Below are 7,988 nucleotides of genomic sequence, written 5' to 3'. Positions count from 1 at the left end.
AGAATACATTTTAAAACATCCTGTGCTACACAAAGATATCCTGTCTTGAACCCTCCCCTCCAAAAAATCAAGAAGAAGCATTAAGGCCAGGCATAATGGTGCACATCTTTCTTCCCCCCCCCCACTTGGAATACAGAGGCAGGTGGATTTCTGTGAATTTCACACCAGCTTGGCTATATAGCCAGCTCCAGAACTAGAGACCCCAGCTCCAGAACTAGAGACAGACAGACAGACAGAGAGATAGAATATTAAGAGCTATAAGAGAGAACTGAATATGATTTACCCACCTTTTCTTCCATCACTCCTTTGCATCTTATAACAGAACTGATAACTAATCCCTAGATTCTTACCCCAGCAAAAAGAAATTAAATAGACATGCATTAACTTCAGAAGGCATCCAAAGAGCATGAGCAGAAATAGATTTCAGAACTATGATTTTGCCAGTTCACTGAGGGCATGCCTGCATTCATAAAGCAAATTAGGCACAAGGGAGGTGTGGTGGTTTGAGTGGAAATGGACCCCATCACTCTTAGGAAGTGTCGTGATTAGGAGGTTGTTGGAGACAGTGGGGGGGGGGGGCATTGAGGTCTTAGCTACTCAAACCAGGCCTAGTGTGTCACTCTGTCCCTGCTGCCCACTGATGCAAACAAAGAACTCTCAGCTACCTCTCCAGCACCATGTCTGCCTTCCTGTTGCCATGCTTCCTGCCATGATGAGATCTCTGCACTGTAAACCAGCCCAGTTAATTGTTCTTTATAATAGTTTCCGTGGGGCTGGAGAGATGGCTCCCAGGTTGGGAGCACTGATTACTCTTCTAGAGGACCCAGGTTCAATTACCAGAACTCACATGGCAGCTCACAACTGTCTCTAATTCCAAGATCTGACACCCTTGCATGGGCACACATACATATAAGTGAAACACCATTGTACATAAAATAAATAAATTACTAAAACAAAAAAAGAGTTCCCATGGTCATGGTGTCTCATCACAGCAATAGAACAGTGACTAAGTCAGAAGGGGTTCTTTTTTGTTGCATAATACTTTATTTAGGCCTCTGGTCAACTGAATCATCTATGATGCTGAGTTCTCAATCAGCCTGTGTCAGGACAGAAGAAAAATAGCTACTGCACCCATGTAGAGGTCAGAGAACAGCTCTCAGGAGTAGTGTGGACTGAATTCAGATCCTTAGTCCTGATTGGAGTACTGCTTAGTATTTGTTGTTGCTTGTTTTGTCAACATGACACAAACTATAGTCATCTGGGAAGAAAGTCCTTCATCAGCCTGGCCTGTAGGCAAGCCTATGGGACATTTTCTTGATTCATGATAGATTTGAGGCTTGGGGCTAGAGAAATGGCTCAGTAGTTAAGAGCACATACTATTTTTTTAAAGAAATATTTTTAAAACAATTTATTTTTATTTTATATTCATTGGTGTTTTGCCTGCATGTATATCTGTGTGAGATTGTCAAAGATTAGAACTGTAGTTACAGACAAGTGTGAGCTGCCATGTGGGTGCTGGGAATTGAACCTGGGTCCTCTAGAAATGTTCTTAACCTCTGAGCCACCTCTCCTGCCCCAAGAGCACATACTATTCTTACAGAGGAGCTGAGCTGGGTTCCTAGCACCCACAATGGCAGTTCATAATTACCTGTAATTCAAGCTCCTAACGATCTGATACCCCTCTGACCACTCCTCACACATACACACAAATAAATAACAATTAACATTGCAGCAGAGAGTGGTTCAAGACAGAGTATTTCTGTGTAGCACTGGCTGTCCTGGAACTCACTCTGAAGATTTAGTCCCATGCTGGGACTAAAGGTGTGCCTGCCGACTCTTCCCTCACTATTTTGACATATGTCTCAGTAGCCTAGACTGGTTTCAAACTCACTACATAGCTGAGAATGACCTTGAGTTCCTGGTCCTCTTGCTTCCACCTTCCCAGTGCTGAGATTATAGCCATTCACCATCACACCAACCTTTTGTTGTTTTCTAAGGCCTGGAGGTTCAGCTGTCCTATCAAGATTTGAACTTCTATATCCCCAAATAATTCCTTTTTTTTTTTTTATATCAAAGGCCACAGGTCTAGGAATCAAGAGGTTGAAATGACAGTAATCCATTAGTCACCCTCCAGAAAAAAATTTTTTTTCTGTTCCCATGACTTACTGCTCTGCTTGTCCAGAAACAGGGTTTTTACAGAAGACATATTAATGGTTCCACTGAGCTGGAAAGTAAGACTGCCACAGAATCAAGAAGAAAATAAGTGGTCATTGTATTTGCTAGGATGACTTATCCTGATGGCCAAGGATAAATTGAACTTTTTCTATACAATGGCAAGTAGCATTACTATGTTTAAATACAGAGATCTATCTATCTATCTATCTATCTATCTATCTATCTATCTATCTATCTATCTAATATATCTACCTACCTCCCTACATAAGGGGGTGGGGAGTTAGATAAATGGTTCAGTGATTAAAAACACTGAGTTTGTTTCCTGTTAGGTACAAAGCAGGTTCCAAAAATGGCAGTGCTGGTGACAATGTCCTAAACAGAAGGACTCTGGTCGGGTAAACAGGATTATTATTGAGTAAATAGAAATCTAAACTCAGCATTCCTCCGCCATCTCAAAGGGTTAAGTTTATATTTACTAGAAAAACCACTAAGTCCCTTATTCACCCCCAAAGGCCAATCTACCTCAGGCAAGGGTATCTAATCCTTGATTAATTCTAATAGCCTTCACCAGTTGAAAGACCCCCATCTTGCTGACTATCATATAAAGGCCACTTGTTTTCCTGCCAAGCTGAGGTCCTCTATTCATGGAGGCAGACTGGCAGTTTGCTTATCTTTGTGCCCACGGAGTGGCCCAGTTCAGTGGTTTCACTACACACTCCAGCTCCAGGAGCATCTGACTCTTCTGGCCATGAAGGACACCTGTGTACAGATACAGGCACATATACATAATTTAAAACAAGGTAGTACATGGCACGCCTTTAATCATCTTTAATCCCAGCACTCTGGAGGCAGAGGCAGGCAGATCTCTGTGAGTTGGAGGCCAGCCTGGTCTACAGAACGAGTTGCAGGACAGTCAGGGTTGTTAATGCAGAGAAACCCTGTCTCAAATCCCCTCCCCCAACACACACACACACACACACACACACACACACACACACACACACACACACCCCACCACCACCACCACCACCAACAAAAACAAAGAACAAAACTCAATAAAAATAGATCTAGATGACAGAGATATATGTATCTCTGCTACCCACTGTGCTGAGGACAGGCTTCAACAATAGAACTGGTTAAGAACACTGACTGCTGTGTTCCATTTTCAGTGTTGAGAGAAAAGAAAGTCACTAATTCTAATTACCTGAATGTAGATAGACTTTTTTTGAATCACCAGTTCCCAAATAATGACATAGAGATTTATTATTAATACTGAAAGCTTGGCCTTAGCTTAGCCTTGTTCCCAACTAGCTCTTAAAACTTAAATTAACCCATTTATATTAATGTGCATTATGTCACATGGCCAGTTATCTCTCCTTAGTACAGTACATCTGAATTCTTCCAGGGCTGGCTGACGAAATCTCTGCCTCTCAGATTCTTACCCCACTCTCCTGGAAGTCCCACCTATCCTCTCCTGCCTAGCTATTGGCCATTCAACTCTTCATTAAATCAATCAAAAGGTGCCTTAGGCAGGTGAGGAAGTACAGAGACATCTTTACACAGTGTGATCAAATATCCTGCACCCATACTGATAAACCCTACCAATGTGTTGTTCCAAGCCATACACAAACATAATCTATACACTCAAAAGAGTTGAAGGTGTGTATAAAATATGTATAAAATACTTCAGGTTCTGAATAAAGAGAAAAACATGAGAATACTAAGGAAATGCTAAAATAAAAACAAAAAATAGGTGTTATTTCCAATTTCAATCCCACCCAGATGTTCAATGTGGGACACCTTACACTTCTGCAGACCAGAGAGTTACAGGGTTCAGGTTCAGGTTCCCTTGCTATCTGGCTTCAACACTGAACTCAGGTTGTCAGGCTTGGCAGTAGATACCTTCACCTGCCAAGCCATTTCACCAGTTTCCATTTTGTTGTTGTTGTTTCTGGTTTTGTTTTGCTTTGCTTCTATAATGTGAACATAAGAACTCAGTTTTCGGGTGCTGGGCAAGCACTCCAACACTAAGTCACATCTCAAGCCCTTTTCATCTTATTTAATTAGAGACCTGCTCCATGGTGTTATGTAGCCCAGGCTGGCCTCCAATTTACAATGTAGCCAAAGATGACCTTGAATTCCTAATCTTCTGCCTTCACCTCCAAAGTTCTAGAGATGCAGACCTTTGACAGTTTGTTTTGGCTACTTTAGAACAGACTTTCCTAGCCTGGAAGTAATGGTGCACACTTTTAATCCCAGCACTTAGGAGGCAGAGGCAGGCAGATCTCTGTGAGTTAGAGGCCAGCCTAGTCTACAAAGCAAGTTTCAGGACCGCCAGAACTGTTATATAAAGAAACCCTTTATTGAATTACCAAAAATGGATAGAGATAGATAGATAGAATAAAAGACAGACTCTCTTTTCATAGCCGGCCTGGCCTGGAACCTTGACCTTTGATGTGGGATGCTTCTCTGAATATATTTTATCACAATTGTTTAATAACAAGCTGATTTGGACAATAGACAGGCAGAATATAGCTAGGCAGAAAATCCAAACAGATATACAAGAGAAAGAAGGTGGAGTTAAGAAGATGCCATTCAGCTACCCAAAGAACAACATGCCAGAGGACCACCAGTAAATTCTGCGTTAATTTAAATGTAAGAGCTAGCTAGAAATAAGCCTGATACATTTATAATTAATATTAAGCCTTAGAGTGGTTATTTGGGAGCTGGCGGGAAGGAGAGAAACTTCCAGGTACAGTCTTCCCTGCCTCATCCTCCAAAGTGCTGGGATTACAAGAATATGCCACTAAATACAACTACATTCACCTTAAATATGCTGTCCCAGAGTCTCAGAAGTATTCCCAAGGTGGGTGAAGTAATTACATTCCCTTGCCTCAAAGACCTCTAAAGTCTCTGCATCATGTAAGAAATAACAAATGGGAGTCTTTTCTATCAAATACTATAAATTGTAGTGAGTCTTCCTCTGTACCACCAGCCAGCTCCCAAATAACCACATGGAGACTTCTTATTATGAAAGCTCAGCCAGTAGCTTAGGCTTGTCCCACTATCTCTTATAACTTAAATGAACCTATTTCTATTAATTTACATTTTGCTTTGTGGCATTTTACTTCTCTTCTGTCTTCTGTCTGATTTCTAACACCAACCTTGAGCCTTCATATGCAGGCACATCCATGTGTGTCTTTTCCTATTGCTGTGAAGAGACACCATGACCTCAGTAGTGGGCTTGCTTACAGGTTGAGAGGGTGAGTTGATGACCATTATGGCATGAAGCAAGACAGAATGCAACCAGGTATGGCAATGAGCAGTAGTTGAGAGTGAGACTGGGCCTGGCATGAGTTTTTGAAACCTCAAAGCCCACTGCAGTGACACACCTCCCTCAACAAGACCACACCTCCTAATCCTTCCCAAAACAGTTCCACCCACTAGAGACCAAGCATTCCAATGTATGAGCCCATTCTTTTTTTTTTTTTTTGTATGAGCCCATTCTTATTCAAACCTCCACAACAGACACAGAACACCCATGTGTCCACAAACATGCGTGCACGCGCGCGCACACACACACACAAGATACACATGTATATACTATATACATACATATTGTAGGTAGCCAGGCATTGTGGTATGTACTTATAATCATAGTTACTTGGGATGCTTAAGACAGAATGGTGGACATTTTAAGGCCAGCTTGGGAAATAAAAAACAACAGTACTTCTTAAGGAAGAAAAGCCAAGGATGGTGCTTCATGTTTGTAATCCTAGCTCTCAGGAAGCTGAGATCAGAGGAGTGCCAGGAGTTCACTGCCCTACAGTATGAGCCCCTCTAAAACTAAACAAAAAATTTAGCTCAGCTGGTGGAGAAGCTGCCTGTCATACACAAGGTCCTAGATCCTCAGCACTGTATAAACTGGGTTTGGCTGCTTACGTCTGTGATCACAGCAATAGAAACATAAAGAAAGGAAGATCAGAAGTTCAAGATTTGTTGTGGCTACGTAGGGAATTTGAGTCTAATCCAGGCTAGAGACTCAGGGGGTTAGGAGAGAAAAAGGAAGTGGAAAAGAAAAGGCAGAAGAAAAACGAAAAGTTTAAAATAAAGGGGAGTCTGAGTTATAGTTCAGTGATAGTGTTTTCTATGCAAGAAAACTCAGGTTTGATCAGTAGCACTGGAAAAAAAATATTGTAAAGCTGAGGGCATAGCTCCATGGTATAGAACTTGCTTAGCATAAGAATGGCCTAAGGAAGGTGATGGCTCATGCCTGTGCCTGTAATTCCAGCACTCACAAGGCAGAGGCAGGCAGATTTCTGTGAGTTTGAGGCCAGCCTGACCTACAAAATGAGTTCCAGGACAGCCAGAGCTACACAGAAACCCTGTCTTGAAAATCAAAAACAAACAAACAAACCAAAAAAAAAAAAAAAAAAAAAAAAAAAAAAGGCCTTGAGTTTGAGCCCCCAGCACAGCAATTATGAACTGTCACTCTTCTGAGTGAGTGGTCTTTGCTCATTTCCACAGACGCAATGACCTGCCATGTGAATCTGATGCTAATCCTGGAGTGTCGATGTGCAGGACACCTCAGAGCATGAACCAGTGTGCCCTAACATGGATCAAGGCCATCAAGATCCTAGCCCAGAGAGAGAGAGATCCTCAAAGGATTCCAGATTCTTGAGTGGACTCCTGGGTCATCCAGGGCATTATGAGACACAAGACAGAACCAGAACAACAGTCTCAAAATAGGAAGCTTCTATGGTCCTGCCCATTCACAATGTGTTTATCTCTGAGGGGACAGGACTAATCAGACAGGTGGGACTGCCCTTCCCAAGGTGGTATTAGGGGTTGGCTGCAGTGCTGATTTGGGATGGTGGAAAACAAATAAAATCTTCTTGTAGGCAGAACTACAGATGGACCAACACAGTTCCCTGGAGGCCTGAAGTCTGAAGGGACCAGCAGGTAACTGGGCACCACAGCCTGAGGCCAGTCAGTCTCAGCAAGAGCATCCTGCTTCCTCCAAAGGTTTCTTTGCCTGAGGAAAGTGGAAGCTGGCACTCACATTGCTGCAGGATCTTCAGAAAATGGAGGCAAGGGTGATCCTGAAGCCCTACCCACTTTGTCTGGTGACCAGTGCCAGTCCAAACTATACTGACATGCCAAAAAAATGACCACTCTCTTTTCTGTGGTTCAGGATTTCACTCCTTAATGGAGACAGAGCCTGGGCTCCAAGAGAGGCAGGCAATGGCATGAGTCATAGCATCGGGCCTGTTTCCTGAAGCACAAGGGCGGTGTGACTGTGGCAGCAGATCATGGGGACTTAAAAGGGGGTGATGTTGAATGGAAAGTGACTTTGCCAGTCTTGGTGGAGCACACCTTTCACTCTTACACTGCGGAGGCAGAAGCAGGCGGACCTTTGTATGAGGCCCGTCTGATCTAAATAATGAGTTCTAGGCCAGCCAGACTACATATTGAAATTGTCTAAAAATAAAATAAAATAATGATGGGGGGAAAGTAACTTGAGGGTTCAGTCAGGAGTAAGGATGGAGAAGGGCTACGGAGTAAGGAAGAAATGGAGAATGGAATCTTGAGAACTCCCCAGGTATGGGTGACCTGTGCCACAGGTGTGTGAGGCAGCCTGGGTTAGCTTTGGTCAGGTACTTGGATATGGGACAGTCTGACCATGCTGCTGTGGCTTTCTACTCTGAATCCATCTTGAAGCAATGTGAAATAGGGTTCTCTGCCTCACTCTAGGTGTGCTCATAGTTTGTGAGAGATTTGGGAAGATATACTAGTTAAGACAACTAGTTGCA

The sequence above is a fragment of the Phodopus roborovskii genome, unplaced genomic scaffold (genome assembly GCF_943737965.1).
Source record: "Phodopus roborovskii unplaced genomic scaffold, PHOROB, whole genome shotgun sequence".
In the NCBI taxonomy this organism is placed as follows: Eukaryota; Metazoa; Chordata; class Mammalia; order Rodentia; family Cricetidae; genus Phodopus; species Phodopus roborovskii.
This window is presented reverse-complemented; position numbering follows the sequence as displayed.